Genomic DNA, 19,347 nt, shown 5'->3' with positions numbered 1-19,347 from the left:
CATTAAAGAGTGTTGAAGCTTGTTTTTCCAGGCAGTTAACATTACTTTCAAATGGACCTAATCTTTTTAAGGCTTATTTTTCTGCTCTATTAAGGTTGATCAAGACGGCCTTACTTTAGAGCTAGTTTAGTCCTATTACTAAGACATAACCATTCTTGGGTCTCTAATGGTATGCCAGATATTCACTGAAGTCTCTGCAATATGACTGATTGGAACTTAAATAGCTCCCAGGCTGTGTGAGATCTGGAAACAATGTAACTCACAACCACCCAGTCCCTCCATTGTCCAACATCATGTAGTTTCACCACATGCATTTACATCTTAGTATCCAGCAAAGATTCAAGGAGAACACCCTGCAGATTTCTGAAGCTATTTTTCAGCATAATTCTCTCCTCTCTGATGCTCTATACCACAAATTTCAGTGCCTTTCTCCCCCACAAATTCCAAGATTTTTCTCTTCAACTCAGCAGTACTGCTAGGCTTTGCTTTGGTTCCCCCTCTCTGGGGCACAGTGCAGAAAGTGCCTGCAAGCCAAAAGCTAGAGTAATCTTAGGGCTCCTCTCTCTTTTTTTTCTTTCCCTCAGTGAAGACACTCTTACACTGCCTGTTGTCCAATCTCCAAAAAGCATTATTTTATGTTTTGTACAGTTTTCTAGTTTTTTTTTTTTACAGTGAGAGAACAAGGTTAGACCTAGAAGGACTTAAAAGGGAATTCCAAGTCTTCTTTTTATAGATAAACAACAGAGGCGCAGAGAGATGTTGTGACACACTCAAAGTCACACAGTTACTAGGAGCAGAATTAAGCTCACAACCTGTGTTTCCTAACTCTAAGTCCAATGCCTTTCTACTCTGGCGTGCTGCTCCCTCCTGAATGCTTAATAGCAGGTGTTTATTAGTTTCCTAGGGTTGCTGTAGCAAATTACTACAAACCAGGCAGCTTAAAACAACAGAAGTGTATTATCTCACAATTCTGGAAACCAAGAATCTAAAATCAAGGTGTTAGCAAGCTTTGGATGCTCTGAGGGAGAATCCATGCCATAACTCTCTCCTAGCTTCTAGTAGCTCTTGGCAATCATTGGTGTTCCTTGGCTTATAGACAAATCACTGCAGTCTCTGCCTCTGTCTTCACATGCCCTTATACCCTGTGTGTCTGTGTCTTCTCTTCTTATAAGGACACTTGTCATCAGATTTAGGACATATCCAGTTAATCCAGGAAGATTTCTTCTAGAGATCCTCCTTTTAATTGCAACTACAAGGACTCTTTCTCCAAATAGGGTCACATTCACAGGTACTGGGGGTTAGGACTTGGATATATCTTTTCTGGGGAGAGCCTACATTCAACTCACTATAGCTGGGATGGCAAATAATACAGCCAAACTCATAAAACAGTTTGGAAATGTTTGCTTCATATAAATACAGATATTGAGGCCAATCCCAGCTGGGTCTATTTTGGAGAATTTGAAAGGATTTCCATGTAGAGCTCTAGGACTGTGAGGAAAAATCCAATATTAGATGGATAATGTCCCATTTAACCTGAGCAGAGTCGTGTGACTCCTCACATCTTCTCACCACTTTCTGCATTATGCGTTTAACACTACTGTTAATTTAGCTGAATCACTCAAGATGTACCAAGGAGTGATTGTTTTCATTTAATCTAACCTCTTCTTTCCCTAATAACCGTATCAGTCATGACTTCAGTCTTGAATCCTGAAAACAGTAATATGTAGAAGAAATAAATTGCTGACACGGCCTTACCTATGACAGGAAAATTGTCATCAATGTAATAATTGTGTTCTTTCTTTGCTGAGATGACTCACTGCCAGTTTCAGAATATTTACCGGGTGAAAACAAAAGTCCTTGATATGACATCTAATTTCTATTTTGTTTATAATTTTTCACTAACCAATAACCTTTGTTTTTTAGTGTGAACTCTTTTTTTTACCATTTATTTCCAACTTTCTCAGCAGGTTCAGATGGTACATTGTGAGATAAAAGCAAAAGCAACAGAGAGAATCATCTCACAAGAAAAATGATCAATAAAGCATTGTGACAGAATAGCAAAGGCACTTTGTTAAAAAATCATTCCAATATGAATAATTTGACAGTGTTAATTTATTAAGAAAAAACTATCTAGGACAGATACCACCCTGAGATCCTTAAGTAATGCTCTGAAACTTCATTTGCTACAAACATATCCACTACACTGCGGTTTGGATTGCGTCTTTCAACCTACATTTCACCTGGGTTATAAGTCCTATTGGTTTCTGAGCAGAGGCAGTCAATTTGGTTTGCTTTATGATCTAGACCAAACACAAACACTCAGTGAGGTCAAACAGAATACCCGCTGGCACTCTTCAGATCTCTAAAGTTGAATTAAAAGAAACTGGAAAATCAGGTTGACTAGGAACGGCAAAAATAAAGAGGCTCATTTTTAATGGAAAAGGAAGCCTACCAATATCAGTCTCCATTGTGTCACAGCCTCCTCCTCCAGCCCCGGCCCACGGACGGGAATGTAACAGACCAAACTGCCCCCAAAATCACAAATCAGCAAGGGAGAGGAAAGATTTAGAGGAATGTTAACTTAATGCACCTAAAATTGGAATCACGAATTAGAAAAGGATATTCTGGGTATGCCAATTCAAGGTAAGTAATGGAAGTTACGGATAATGGCCAAAGTTGGGAAATGAGCCTATTATCAAGTGAGAGATAGTCACAGAATATTGGTAATTGAAGAGAATTTAGGGCTCAAACTCCTCACTTTAAGGATATAGATACTGATGGTCAGAGAGAGGCAGTGACTTTCCCAAGCTCATAGCATTTAAAATAGAAACGGGATCAGAACTCACACCCTTTTCAGTCTGGTGCTCTCTCTGCTCAACTCCTTGTTTCTCAAGGTTGTGAGGGGATGTTAGAGTTTCTCAGATTTCAAACTGGGCCCCCTTTCCTTCTCTCACCTCTTTCCCTCCATGATTTCCTTCTTTTCCCATAGTTTTTATTATCATTGACAGACTAATGTCACCCAAATGTATTTCTCCAGTGCCAACTTCTCTGAACTCCAGACTTAGAGTCAACAGTTCTACTTGTGTGTTTCACAGGCATCTCAAATTTAACGTATGCAAATACAGACTTTCAATTCCCATCCTTCCCACTACAAACCTTTTCCTCCCCAGTTGTTGTCCATTTACTATATGGAACTACCATCTTACCAGTTCCTCGACCCAGAAACCAAGATGTCAGCCTTGAATTGGTGTCTTCCCTTTACCCTTGCCCCACATTCAACTCATCAATAAGACCCCCTACGTATATCTCAAAAATGTCTCCATCCATTTCCACTGCCACCAAAATAGGCCAAGGCTCCAACATTTCCCTCCTGGACTGCTCTCTAACTGGTTTCTCTGTTCTGATTTTCCCATTTCTAATTCATTTGCCACATAGCAGATGAGGTGATCTTTTAGAAACATTCCATTTAGAATAAAATCCAAACCGCTCATCATTGCCTTCAAGGCCAGATGTTATTTGCTGCTTAATTCCTTTTCTAACCTCATTGCATGCCACCATCTCCCTTAACCACTCTGTCCTAGTCACACTGACCTCTTAATTTCCTCCAACACACAAGGCTATTTCTACTTTAGGTCCTTTGCACATGCTGCTCCCTCTGTCAGGAATATGCTTCTCTCCATTCCAAAAACCTGACTCCTTTTATTCTTCAAGGCTTATATTAAATGTCACTAAGCCTTCTCTGACCACCCATCTAAACTAGGACTTAGTTTCTCCCTATAGCAGCACCTTAATTGATTGCTTCATAGCACTTATTACAATTTGTAATCATTTATTTGGTTATTGGTTACGATCCATCGTGTGTCTCTCAGGTAAATGCCAACAAGAACCAATCTATCTTTCCTACTGTTTCGCCATTGTATCACCTACATCTGGCACATAGTAGGTACTCAATAAATATTCTTTGAATTAATGAAAATGAAAGACATTTATAACACTATTCTCTCTTCCTAAAGAAGACACAACAGATTATGGGCTTCCATTCTATGTCAACATATTCAATATGATAGAAGGAACGTCGCAATTGAGGAAAGCTAAAATACTGAAGGTTGTCAACTCTTATTCTCTAGAGATCCTTGTTAAACAGTGTCCCATCCATCAAGGGTGAATTAAATTCAGGCCCGCTTGAAGACAGAATGAAATGACTTCATCCTGCCCCTTACAAACTTACAAATTTATGAAAAATCCATAAGCTCTCATCCTTCCAGCATGCTGATAACTAGGTAATTACACTTTTAATGAAAAAGAACTCTTTTTATATCTATCTTCATTGAATTATGAACCTCAAAATTGAATTGGAGTCTACTAGACATCAAGCACCACTACCTACCAGTTCCCAGCAAAGATGAGAGAAAATCTGCAGTGATATCTGAAGACTCAGGGGTAGTGCTGACAGAATGTCCTTCCTGCCTTCTCTGGTGACTCTTTGCTGTGAGCACCCAGTCCACAGGTATCATTAGATGCCCTCCTCAGTTTATGAGCCAGTCCCCAACAAAGCAGAAGAGGCATTAGTTGCCCCACCTTCTCTGTTCATGCGTTTTGAAATTAAGCCATCTAGTCAAAGATTTTGTACAAATTCCATTTAAGTTGCAACTTTCTCCATTCCTACCATGTTAGCCAAGGTGACAGGGCTCTGTCCTGAGAGCATATCAGTTTCTACACTGCAGTGGACCTGCTCCAGATTCCTAATCTATTTTCCAGTGTCCTCATACCTGTCTAAAGTCCTGTTTCTAATCTCCCTCCTTACTGAGACTGAACTGAGATTGAAGGACTGATTAATGGAACCACAACATTGATGCCCCACCTGACTTGTGCCCAGAGCCCACAATCCATATGTCTGCATCTTGCTCCTCCAGTTTATTGGTACCACTCAGTTATCAGTAATGGCTCAGATTAAGCCCTCAACAGCTAGCTACCCTGTTACGCGGCCCAGGCTATTGCTCTCACCTCTAGATTTTCTTGCCTATTTTCAGGGGCTCAGGCCATTTAAAGCTGAGCCTATCCAAGTTATCATGCTCACAGCTAAGCCCACATTTTACCCGGTCTCTCCATATTAGTCCTCTGTGATTTCTTTTCATACAACTGTCAGTTTGGAGGCATCATCTTATAAACTTCTGGACATTAACATTGGAAAACTTCATTATTTTCAGTTAGGATACAACATAGAGTGACAAACGCAGCTTCAAAAAGCTGAACAACTTCTTTTCCCTTGAGAGTTTCTGTACAATTTTCCATATTCGGTACCCAAGGACATTTCTTTTCTCTTTCAGCTAACATGGAGTACAGCAAGGTTACATTAGCTAATAAAAGCCCTCTACCGACAAAAGATGCTTTTGAAAAGTCACTCAAAAAGGGACCACTGTCGATAGCTTTATTAAAATAAAATGCCAGATCTCTGTGAAGTTAAAAGTCTCTGGATCATGGTTAAAAGTCTGGTCAGCTCCAAATACAATGGAAAGTCTTTTAAGAGCCATGTTTTTCTCAAGCTGGTCTCACCATACATAACAGCTAGAATATAAATCCAGACTTTTCCAGCCCCTCTATCATTTCTTTCCCAAGTCATGTAGGGGCCCCTATGTGAAGGAAAGATCTACAGAATTAGATGAGAGACAGGTTCTATTCTGAACACCAAATAATTGAAATTGTGGAGATCGTGATATTGAAACAATTTCATGCAAGTTAAAACAACAATTAGGTACAAGTTTTGCTCATCAGCTAGGCAAGAATGTTTAAATGTGAATGCTGGCCAGTATGCAAGGAAATGGTATTTCCATACACTGAGAGCATCTCTGTACAGCTTTTCTAACAGACATTTTAATAGTATGTATTAAAATGTAAAATGCAAGTACCTTTAAACTCAGTGATTCCTCTTCAAGGTATCCTAGAAAGACACTTGCAGGCAGGGACTTTTACAGGGATGCTCACTATAGCGTTGTTTATGTTAGTAAAAACATCAAGACTCACTAAAATACCTGTCACCAGGGGAATGGTTGCATGCATATCTATGCAAAATTTGAGAATAATGAGGTAGAGTTACATGTACAATGACCTGGGAAGATATCTACACAACCATACAAAAAATATAGTGTCATCTGTATGAAAAAGAGAAACCTATTTAAATCTTTACATATACAAATATATGCACAAAATAAATACATATTTATTTAAATGTATATGAAAAGGTTGTGAAGAAAATATTAATAAACCATATATCTGATAAGGGACTTGTATCCAGAATATGTAATGAATGCTTACAACTCAATAAAAGGACAAACAACCAATTTAAAAATAGGCAATAGACATTTGAATAGATATTTTTCCAAAGAAGATACATAAACAAGGGCTAGCCCCATGGCCGAGTGGTTAAGTTCACATGCTCTGCTTCAATGGCTCAGGGTTCGCCAGTTCATATCACGGGCACGGACCCACACACTGCTCATCAAGCCATGCTGTGGCAGCATCCCACATGAAAGAACTAGAATGACTTACAACTAGGATATACAACTATGTACTGGGGCTTTGGGGAGAAAAAAAGAAGAGGAAGTTTGACAATGGATGTTAGCTCTGGGCCAAACTTCCTTACCAAAAAAATAAAGGCTGTAATAAGCATTTTTTTTTTTAAAAAAAAGAAGATACATAAATGACCGATAAGCATGTGAAAGATGCTCCAAGATCATTAGTCATTATGGAAATGAAAATCAAAACCACAATGAGGTATCATGTCACAATCACTACAAAAGACAGACAAGAACAAGTATTGACAAGGATGCAGAGAAGTTGGAATCCTCATACATTGCTTGTGGGAATGTGAAATGGTGCAGTTGCTGTGGAAAACTGTTCAGAAGTTCCTCAAAAAGTTAAACATAGAGTTATCATATTACTCAGCAATTCCACTCTCTTAGGCATATACCCAAGAGAACTGAAAACATACATCTACAGAAAAACTTATACAGGAATGTTCATAAATATATAATAATAATTCACAATAGCCAAAAAGTGGAAACAACCCAAATGTCCATCAACTGATGAATGGATAAATAAAATATGGTATATCCATACAAGGGAATATTATTCCGCCATGAAAAGGAATGGAGTACTGATACATGCTGCAAAATGGATGAACCTTGAAAACATTATTCTAAATAATAGAAGTCAGACAGAGAAGGCTTATTCTATGATTCCATTTATATGAAATATCCAGAACAGGCAAATCCATAGAGACAGAAAGTAGATTAGTGGTTGCCAGGGGCTGGGGGGCGAGAGGAATGGGGAGTGATTGCTAAAATTAGATAGTGGTGATGTTCACACAACTCTGTGAAAATGCTAAGAACCACTGAATTGTACATTTCAAAAGAATGACTTTTATGGTATATGGCTTATGTCTCAATAAAGCTGCTATTTTAAACAACTAAATTAAAAAATTTTGAAAAGTCTTGAAGAGTACCCACCAAGCTAGTAACAGTGGTCACTTTGGGGGAGGAGATTAATATCCTTTTTAAGAATAAGTATGGATTCTCATATTTCTTATTACTCTGTAATTTAAGATACATTGAAAAGAAAGAAAGAAAGAAAAAGTCCTAGGCATCACTCAACATGGCTCTTTATTAACAGAAATGCATAGTAATGTGTTTTACCCTTCCTGATTTACAGCCTAAGAACAGATAGTCCTTGCAGAAAGTAAGCTTTTTTTTGAGCATTTTTCTAGGCCCTGGGTGTATAAAAATGCATAAGTCATGTTCCTCTTCTTCCAAGAATTTATGGTGCATAGAAGAGTAGAGATAGGTACGCAGCCAGTTGTTAAATAGTGTGGTCAATGCTACAGTAATAGCATGTACATTTAGCTATGGAAGCACAGGGGCAGGGACCCAGGGGAGAGGAGCTGAACTCTAAAAGGTAAGTAGAAGTTAGCCACGCACAGAAGAGGCAAGGGCAGAGAGGCACAAGAACAGCATCGGCAAAGCCTGCATGGGCGCTGGGGCACGGAGTTTTCACAGAGCAAGGAACTCCAGCGGCTGTGGCTGTAATAGATGTTTTGTGGGGGAGATTCTCGCAGATGGAAGGGTAGGCTGGAGTCAGACTGAAAAGGGCTTTAAATAATGCCTTGCTAAGGAGTTAGGACATTATTCTGAAGTCAAGGGAAAAGAGCAAAGGAAAGGAGCAGAACGGGTGGGAAGAGGCAAGAGGCAGGGAAATAAGTTAGGGATTCCTGAATTAACCAGGCAGGGAGAGGAGCTTGTGAACCAGAGCAGGGCAGGAGCAGGGAAGAGGGAGGTCAGACTCAAGAAATATTTCAGAGACAGAAATATTTTGGAGGCTGTCAGGCAGTAACTGGTGTGGGAGAGAGAAGGGGGTGTGGCAGGGACACCCTGAAGCCATTAGTTGTCAGAGCACATATTGGAAGATTCTAGTCAGACTTGCTTGACCCTCAGGAAATAAAATGGAGATGAAAGAAAGGGTTTCACATCCAATAAGAGAAAATATGCCTTGCCCTTTGCATGCCTCTGGATAGACAGAATCTCCTGAGCTCCTGGAGCTGTGACATTACGTGCTTGGGCGAAAAACATTTGTTAATATATACTATATACATACTAGTGGATGTGCCATGCGCTGTGCCAAGTACCTTACACGCATAATTTCACTGAATCCTGAGGACACCACTTTGCAGAGATAGAAACAGAGGCTTGCTGAGATTGAGAAACCAGGTTCAAACCCAGGCAGTCTGACTTCAGAGGACTATGCTCTCCTGCCTCTGACAAAGACGTCTCTGAGAGGCTGAGTTAAGCAGCTTCATTTGTTCACTTCCGACAAAGTCAAGTCAGATTATAAACTCATCCTCCTCTCCCCTTCGCTAGATTCAATGCACATCCAGAGCATCCATCACCTCCTCCCAGCTGAGATCAAAGTGACTCTTCAGTATTCTCAGTGACTTTCAAGAAGTCTGCAAGGGCCAGATGAAGCAGGCACATCCATCAAGGAGCAACCTGCTATCTGGGCTGCCAGGGAATCCAGGCAACGCCAGAGTGCCTGCCAATGAAAACGCCCAGGCCTTTGGGCCGACAAGGCTGTTCAGCCTAATACTTGGGGATTCAGAAACTGGCTATAGTAAATGTAGGGTTTTGTTTCATTTTGTTTTGTTTTTACCACCTAGCATATATTTGCCCCTTTCTGTTAACATCATCCTTTTTTTTTCTCTTGGGAACCATACATGGTCTAGACTCAGTCCATCTAGTTGGGGTGAATGTACTTCAACTCCACCTCCAAGAGTGAGCATATGACTCAGGCGTGATGAATCAGAGCATCTTATCTCGTTTGCCCCAGTAACTGGTTGCAGAGTTGAGCCTGTGACACAATTCAGTGCAGTGAGAGTCAAGCTAAGGATACTTTTTCAAATTGACCTGTAAGAACAAGTCCTTTATTTCCTATGTTTGGATTATAAGAAAGAATGCCTGAAGCATCTAGACACATCAGCATGGCCAGACTCTGTCTGAGCAGGTAGCTAAAGCAGAGGGATAAAGAATTGCAAGAGTTGCAAACAGGGAAACTTTGAGTTCCTGAATCAAGCCACTCCTGAAACCTATGCTGAACTTTTCAGTTGGTTACACAAATCAACACATTCCCTTTGATGTTTGACTTACTTTGAATTTCTGACATCTTTAACCAAAAACAAGCAAAAATTACAAAAAGGAAAAACCTCACACGCCTTCCTCAGTAACAACCAGAAAGTGCTGAGTAGGCAGCTAGCGAACCTTCCCGCAAAAGAAACATTCTGAGGGGGCTGCTACTTCTGTGCGTTTACTGCCAAGATCTGCCCAGAACAAGCAGCTAATACAAGAGCTGTCACAGCCGGAGACGCTCAGCATTGGCCTTGTAAATAGTATATTACATAGAGCAGCTGCGGGGTGTAAGCAACAAAGGAGAAGGTGAAATAATCTCTCTGCACATCGCATGGATCTGCTGTCAGCCCAGCTTTCTCACATCCTGGTAAATACAATTCTTCTATCCTGACATCTCATATGAGAGTCCTCCCTCTCAGAACATCCTCCCTCCTCAAGCCCAGCTCCTGTGATCCTAGTCATTTTCATACTCATCGCTGGTTTCATCTCCTCCAAGGAACCTTTCTTGGTCACTGCAGCCATTACTAGCATTATCTTTGAGTTCCTATAATACTCAGACCCAGTACCTCCTACTCGGGAGCCAGGTAAAAGAGGTGAGTTTGCATATCTAGCTTGGAAAAATATTCCTGAGGCTTGATTTCCATGTGTGCTGCAAGCCCGTCAGAAGGGCGTGAGAAGAAGAATTTGGGGCTATTGTTAAGTCTACAAGAGGTCTGGATTTTAATACTGCAAGGAGAGAATGATAGGGGCGCTAACATCTACAACTTTGCAGTTCTATAGAGCGCATTCTGGAGGAGGACAAGTGCTCACCACGAGCTAAAGGTCTTGGCACTTAGGCCTGGAGTACAGGGGGCTTTTGTGGCTTCCTCATTCCTCGCAAGGGTTATGAACTTCCGCTCAGCTGGAGTGCAGTGCTGCAAGACGCCCCCCAGAAGTGATGCCAAGAGTAAAGCTAAATGCGCAGTTGTTAAGAGCCCAGCAACTCAGACTCCAGCAGACGTTAAAGAGTCTACGAGGCTGCTCTGATGGGAGAGTCCCCTGGGAGAAATGCCAACCAGTAACACCCCCAAGAAGAGACACCAAGGAGAGCAGCTCTTGAGGTTATAGCCACAACCAACAAGAAAATCCTTTGTCTGGAGCTGCCTTTGCAGAGAACAGCTAGATTCTAGCCAGAGAGTCTGGCTGGGGAACATTTCCCAGCAGTGGCTCAGTCTCTTGTCCTTTCCAGCGTTAAGAGGCTGTAATGGCATTGTGTTCAAGATAATGGGCCCTGGACTGACAGACCTGCATTGGAATAACAGCTCTGCCCCTGTCTATTGTCTGACCTTGGGGAAATCTCTTAACTACTCTAAGCCCTAGTTTTATCTTTCATAAACAGGGACAATACTACCACCTCACAAGTGTTTGGGGCAGATAAAATGAGATAGTGCACATAAATGTTTAACTCTATGCTTGGCACAAAGTAAATTGCTCAGTGAGTGTTAGGCATCATCATCATTATTGTCATTATCCAGAGGAGCGTGGGGATTAGAAACTGTTCATGTGTCAAGATGCCATTCATTGAGAAGAGAGAATAATAAATTCCTCCCCAGAAACCTAGAGCAGCTGGGGGCCCAGGCTCAGCTCAGGGCTCATGCTAATCTTGGAGACCCGATGTTGTAGAGACCTCAGATTCCTAACAGAGCGTATGACTTATAAAAGAAGATTATAGATTATGTCTTGAATTGTTTGTTAATTTTTCCATATGCCTTAATTTTGTTATCCAAGTTGGATTATAAATTTCTACAACACACAACCACATGTTTCACTTCTCTCTTTTTTTAATTTGGTGAGGAAAATTGACCCCGAGCTAACATCTGTTGGCAATCTTCCTCTTTTTTTTTCCTCCCCAAAGCCCCAGTATATAGTTGTATATCCTAGTTGTAAGTCCTTCTAGCTCTTCCATATGGCATGCTGCCTCAGCATGGCTTGATGAGTGGTGCTAGGTCCCTGCCCAGGACCCAAACCAGCAAATGCTGGGCCACCGAAGCACAGCACGTGAACTTAACCACTACGCCACCAGGCCGGCCCCAATATCTTTCACTTCTTATTAAATCCCTTACAGAGCCTAAATCAATATCAAAGGGCCCTGATTGATTGGCCCAAGGGTCCAGAGTGGGTGGTCATAGTGATTCCAACAGCATCAGAAAATCCATTCTTCTCGACAGAATACACAAACAGGAAAGTTTTAAAACAACCTAAATATGCAACAATAGGGGATATGTTCTGTAAACTCTGTATCTTCTTCCATGTAAAGCAGTTAATAAATAATGCTTAAGAAGCATTTTTAAAGGCTTAATAAGTGCTTGCAATGTAATGTTCAGGGGGACAAGTTGTATACAAACTATGATCTCAACTATGCTAAAATGCACAACTTTTAACAGGGGTTAGTTCTGAATGGTGGGATTTGGGGTAGCTTTTATTTTCTTGTTTATGCTTTCTGGTTTCTATTTCCTAAATTTTCAATAATAATAACAGGCTACTTTTATAATCAGAAAAATGTTGAAATATTATTTTAATTGCACATGTGAAAAGATTGGAGCCAGTAGGGAGTGATAATAGCCAGCCCCTGGTCCAAGTGATGAGGGGTTAACATAGCAGGGTGGCAGGGTGGTAAAGCCAAGAAGCCAGTGGAGGTGAAGGAGCTCAGCCCTCTTTATCTCTAAGGACACGATAACACCCAAAACAAAGACTTCTAAACTCCCTCCTGGGACAAGGGAAGACCAACGTCTGTGATTAACTATTCCCTTCTTAGAAAGAAAGGGAAAAACAACAGATCTCACTCATTCAAGACACCATTAGTTTCTTGGTCAACTTCACCTGTCGTATACCTTTAAAGGCAGTGGAACAGAGGCCTGTCTTCTTACCCCTGTCCTGCGTGGTCAGCCCTCTGAGCTCTGACCTGCTATCCTCACTGTCCATCTCCTTCTCCAAAGTTCTGAAGAATGCCCTGAAGCCACAGGTCCCAGTCTTGCCTACCCATCACTATTGTCTCTTTCAAATACCGGTGACCTCTGACCATTAGGAAACTACATCATTAGTGCGTATGTTAATTACTGCAGGGCTCTGCTCACAATACCACTTAACAATAGTAATACATTTTGAGAAAATAATAGATTCATAATCTTCCCAGATATCAGAAAAGCTAGATAAGATTATTGATGTGCTTATTGGAAAACAATATTTTAAATACTTGCTTTGTTTAATACCCCATTGGTGAATTGCATATTTTACAAAATCACCTCTTTCTACCTGGTATACTTGTTTAGCCATGTTTTCCTGATAAGAAAAACCAGATGAAAAAGAATTCCTGAGTTATTTCCTTTTTCCTTCAGAATTTCAAAGGACTTTGTTTGTGAATACTGATAAAATTATCACTTTCCTAGATTCTAGTCATCTGTCTGCTAATTCATTAAAAATTCAACTCAAAGAGAAAGTTCTTAGAGATAGAATGTTAATATGCAAGTGCAGAAAAAAACAACATACAATTGCTTTTGCAGAAGATCAATGGGAGAATAGCTTGAGAACTCTCCAGAGACAGTGAGATATTCTGAAGATGCTCTCACATCCCTTCTGACCCTACGACTATTCAGAGCATAACCTCAGGATTTCAGCTCCCTTCACTAATGCCTGTATTATTGATGAGAACAGTTAAGCTGATAAATAATAAAGTCTCCTGCCACTTCAAAGGAAATGTGAAGAAAATGTGATTAAATACAAAATCAATTCATCAGATAGATATGTTTTAAAATCACAGCTGTTAGAGTCAGAAGGAATCTCAAAACATCATTTCACTACATCTGTTGGCTCTGTGCTGATAAGGCATTGCTCTACCCATGTGAACATAGAGGTTAAGGGGCGGGCCTCTAGGCACACAGCTGATTAGCACCAAGAAGCAACGTGAAGTTAGATTTCAGTTTCCGGTATCCTTGCACAGGCCTCTTCCTACTGTGCCAAGCTGCTTCTCCCTTAAAAATTATTCTGTTTGGAGAATTGGTGGTCCTTCCTCTATTAATTATATGTTTTTTGAGCACATACCTTGTGCCAGGCATTATGCTAGACAGTAAAAATACAAAAACAAAATCATATATAGTCTCAGCACTTGAAGAGCTCACAATCCAGCAAGGAAAAGGTCAACATAAACAATGAGCTACACGGTAATTGCATAGCAATATCTGCAACGTGCCGTGGGAACATAGAAAAGACAGTGATAAATTCTGCCAAGAATACGCACCCAACACAGGAGCACCAAAATTTGTAAAGCAACTCTTAATAGAACTAAAAGAAGACATCAACAACAATACAATAATAGTAGGGGACCTCAACACACCATTAACACCAATGGACAGAACATCCAGACAGAAAATCAACAAGGAAATAATAGAATTAAATGAAAAATTAGACCAGATGGACTTAATAGATATATATAGAACACTTCATCCAAAAACAGCAGGTTACACATTCTTCTCAAGTGCACATGGAACATTCTCAAGGATTGACCATATTTTGGGAACCAAAGCAAACATCAATAAATACAAGAGAGTTGAAATAATATCAAGCATCTTTTCTGATCATAACGCTATTAAACTAGAAATCAACTACAAGAAAAAAGCAGAGAAAGGTGCAAAAATGTGGAGACTAAACAACACGCTTCTCAACAAACAATGGATCATTGAAGAAATTAAAGAAGAAATCAAATATTATCTGGAGACAAATGAAAATGAGAACACGACATACCAAATCATTTGGGATGCAGCAAAAGCAGTCCTAAGAGGGAAATTCATCGCAATACAGGCTCACCTCACTAAACAAGAAAAAGCTCACGTAAGCAACCTCAAACGACACCTAACGGAACTAGAAAAAGAAGAACAAACAAAGCCCAGAGTCAGTAGAAGGAGGGAAATAATAAAAATAAGAGCAGAAATAAACGATATTGAAACAAAAATACAATAGAAAGGATCAATGAAACAAAGAGTTGGTTCTTCGAAAGAATTAACAAAATTGACAAACCCCTAGCCAGACTCACCAAGAAAAGAAGAGAGAAAGCGCAAATTAATAAAATCAGGAATGACAGAGGAGAAATCACAACAGATACCAATGAAATACAAGAGATCATAAGAGAATACTATGAAAAACTATATGCCAACAAATTGAACAACCTGGAAGAAATGGACAAATTCCTAGACTCCTACAATCTCCCCAAACTGAATCAGGAAGAAATGGAGAATCTGAATAGACCAATCACAAGTAAGGAAATAGAAACGGTAATCAAAAACCTCCCCAAAAACAAGAGTCCAGGACCAGACGGCTTCTCTGGAGAATTCTACCAAACATTCAAAGAAGACTTAATACCTATTCTCCTCAAACTGTTCCAGAAAATTGAGAAAGACGGAGAACTCCCTAACACATTCTATGAAGCCAACATCACTCTGATCCCCAAACCTGACAAGGACAACACAAAGAAGGAGAACTACAGGCCGATATCACTGATGAACATAGATGCAAAAATCCTCAACAAAATTTTGGCAAACCGATTACAGCAATACATCAAAAAGATTATACACCATGATCAAGTGGGATTTATACCAGGGACACAGGGATGGTTCAACATCCGCAAGTCAATCAACGTGATACACTACATCAACAAAATGAAAAACAAAAACCACATGATCATCTCAATAGACGCAGAGAAAGCATTCGACAAGATCCAACACCCATTTATGATAAAAACCCTCAGTAAAATGGGTATAGAAGGAAAGTACCTCAACATAATAAAGGCCATATATGATAGACCCACAGCCAACATCATACTCAATGGACAAAAGTTGAAAGCCATCCCTCTGAGGACAGGAACAAGACAAGGGTGCCCACTTTCACCACTCCTATTCAACATAGTACTGGAGGTGCTGGCCAGAGCAATTCGGCAGGAAAAAAAAATAAAAGGAATCCAAATAGGTAACGAAGAAGTAAAACTCGCGTTGTTTGCAGACGACATGATCTTATACATAGAAAACCCCAAAGAATCCACAGAAAAACTATTAGAAATAATCAACAACTACAGCAAAGTAGCAGGGTATAAAATTAACGTGCATAAATCAGTAGCATTTCTATACACTAACAATAAACTAACAGAAAAAGAACTCAAGAACTCTATCCCATTCACAATTGCAACGAAAAGAATAAAATACCTTGGGATAAACTTAACCAAGGAAGTGAAGGATCTATACAATGAAAACTACAAGACTTTCTTGAAAGAAATAGGCGATGACATAAAGAGATGGAAAAACATTCCTTGCACATGGATTGGAAGAATAAACATAGTTAAAATGTCCATACTACCTAAAGCAATATACAGATTCAATGCTATCCCAATCAGAATCCCAAGAACATTCTTCACAGAAATTGAACAAACAATCCTAAAATTCATATGGGGGAACAAAAGACCACGAATTGCTAAAGCAATCCTGAGCAAGAAAAACAAAGCCGGCGGAATCACAATCCCCGATTTCAAAACATACTACAAAGCTACAGTGATCAAAACAGCATGGTACTGGTACAAAAACAGGTCCACAGATCAATGGAACAGAATTGAAAGCCCAGAGATAAAACCACACATCTATGGACAGCTAATCTTCGACAAAGGAGCAGAGGGCCTACAATGGAGAAAAGAAAGTCTCTTCAACAAATGGTGCTGGGAAAACTGGACAGCCACATGCAAAAGATTGAAAATCGACCATTCTTTTTCACCACACACCAAAATAAACTCAAAATGGATCAAAGACCTAAAGATTAGGCCTGAGACAATAAGTCTTTTGGAAGAGAATATAGGCAGTACACTCTTTGACATCAGTTTCAAAAGAATCTTTTCGGACACTGTAACTCCTCAGTTGAGGGAAACAATAGAAAGAATAAACAAATGGGACTTCATCAGACTAAAGAGCTTCTTCAAGGCAAGGGAAAACAGAATTGAAACAAAAAAACAGCTCACTAATTGGGAAAAAATATTTACAAGCCACTTATCCGACAAAGGGTTAATCTCCATAATATACAAAGAACTCACACTGCTTAACAACAAAAAAACAAACAACCCTATCAAAAAATGGGCAGAGGACATGAACAGACATTTCTCAAAAGAAGATATGAATATGGCCAATAGACACATGAAAAGATGTTCATCATCGCTAATCATCAGGGAAATGCAAATCAAAACTACACTAAGATATCACCTTACCCCCGTTAGATTGGCAAAAACATCCAAAACCAAGAACGACAAATGTTGGAGAGGTTGTGGAGAAAGAGGAACCCTCATACACTGTTGGTGGGAATGCAAACTGGTACAGCCACTATGGAAAACAGTATGGAGATTTCTCAAAAAGTTAAAAATAGAAATACCCTATGACCCAGCCATCCCATTACTGGGTATCTATCCTAAGAACCTGATATCAGATATCTCAAGAGTCCGTTGCACCCCTATGTTCATCGCAGCATTATTTACAATAGCCAAGACGTGGAACCAGCCTACATGCCCAGAAACTGATGATTGGATAAAGAAGATGTGGTATATATACACAATGGAATACTACTCAGCCATAAAAAAAGACGAAATTGGCCCATTCACAACAATGTGGATGGACCTCGAGGGCATTATGTTAAGCAAAATAAGTCAGTCAGAGAAAGACGAACTCTATATGACTCCACTCATAGGTGGAAATTAGTATATTGAGAAGGAGATCTGATCGGTGGTTACCAGGGAAAAGGGGGAGTGGGGGGAGGGTACGGAGGGGGAAGTGGTGTACCCACAACATGACTAACAAAAATGTACAACTGAAATTTCACAAGCTTGTAATCCATCATAACATTAATAAAAAAAAAATTCTGCCAAGAATGTGGGAAGAAGGTTTCACAGGGGAGTTAAGCCACAAAGGATGAGTAGGAGGTATTCCAGGCAGAAGGAACCAGCAGAACAAAGGCATGTGAACGAACAGCACGTTTGAGAAGCAGCAAGCATAAAGGATGAAAGATATTCCACATGAAAAAGGAAACAGTCTTTGCTTTTACACACATCTAATATGATAAAGTATTCTCCCAGCTGTACACGTTTAAGTCATCTCCACATTCCACAGGCCTTTTAAAGGGCATCACTATGCTCTCCTTAGCACTCTGCATGCCATACCCTTCCCCTCTTCCCCAAGCCAACTCTTCGCTGTCCTTCTTGATGGATCTCCAACATTGTCACTTCTCCAACCTCCCAGGGAGAGTTCATTACTCCTTCCTTTGTGCTCCTGTAATAAACATATGAACAAATGAATGAACTTTTAGGTAGAAAGCTAGGTCCGAAGGATGATAGAGAGAGAATATGCACAGAATGAGTCCTCAAAGGAAATAGACAGACACATTCATAACTCAGAAGTGGAAGAATAATTTGCAGAATTGAAACCCCCATGGAAACATTTACCCTCAGATGAAGTCCTAACTGGGATCCAAAGATTTTCACATACGACTGCTTTGGCACTGATTTTAAACTCCATCTAGACAGATTCATAAACTCAATCCTTTTCTTGTTACATTCTTAGAGTTCATAAAGGGTGGCCTGAAAAAGTAGATCTTCAGAAATAATTTAGTCATATTAAACAGAAGTGTAGTGGGGAGAAAATGACTATCTCGTCTCTCTTTCATCATCAGGCATGTAATCTATTATAAAGGTGTTAAACTCATCGGTAAGTGTGAAAATGAGAGGAAATGAGTCTACTGACAAAAAATGCAATGAGACAGTAAACTAAAATTAATGCTTCACAAATCCTCAGCTTCTCAGCCTTATGGTCTCAATTTGTTATTCTCTTGAATTATCAGAGTGAAGCATAGCCAGCGCTCTTAAAAATAAAGGTTTTATTAAACTTCATTATATACCAAGTACCTGAAGATGCCTTTCTTTTGATCTCACAAGCTACTCAATCCCAGGGTTAAAGAATATCTCATTAGCAATACCTGATGTCAGCAGATGTGTTGTTAAACTGCCTGTCACTCAAGCCTCAATACAGAAAAGTACCTAGGTCACTCAATCCTTCACACCAACCCCTTCTCTGCAACATAATAGCAGAAACTGTAGTGTTTGAAATTATTATTAACAATAATTCCAAAGACTTGGTCATTTCTGGAATGTCTTTGAGTTGATGGGAAAGAAGTTACTACTTGCTAGGTAAAGTGTTACATACCAGTAAGAGATGACAGATAGATTACAGATAGTGTATTAGTCTGCTCAGACTGCCACAACAAAATACTACAGACTAAGTGGCTTAAACAACAAAAATTTATTTTCTCATAGTTTTAGAGGCTAGAAGTTCAAGGTCAAAGTGTCAACAGGTTTTGTGTCCAGTGAGGCCTCTTTTCCTGGCTTGCAGATAGTCATCTTCTCACTATGTCCCCACATAGCCTTTCATCTGTTCGTGTTCACTCCTGGTGTCTTTCCTCTTTTAAGGTACCAGTACTACAGGATTAGGGCCCCAACTTTATGATCTCATTTAACTTAATCACCTCCTTAAAGCAGCTGTCTCTGAATAGTCACATTGGAGGTTAGGGCTTCAACATATGAATCTGGGGGCAAGGGGACAATTCAGTCCATGACTGATAAATAGATAGA

This window comes from Equus asinus, chromosome 21, assembly GCF_041296235.1.
Source record: "Equus asinus isolate D_3611 breed Donkey chromosome 21, EquAss-T2T_v2, whole genome shotgun sequence".
In the NCBI taxonomy this organism is placed as follows: Eukaryota; Metazoa; Chordata; class Mammalia; order Perissodactyla; family Equidae; genus Equus; species Equus asinus.
The sequence above is the reverse complement of the archived record's forward strand: the minus strand, read 5'-3'. Positions refer to the sequence as shown.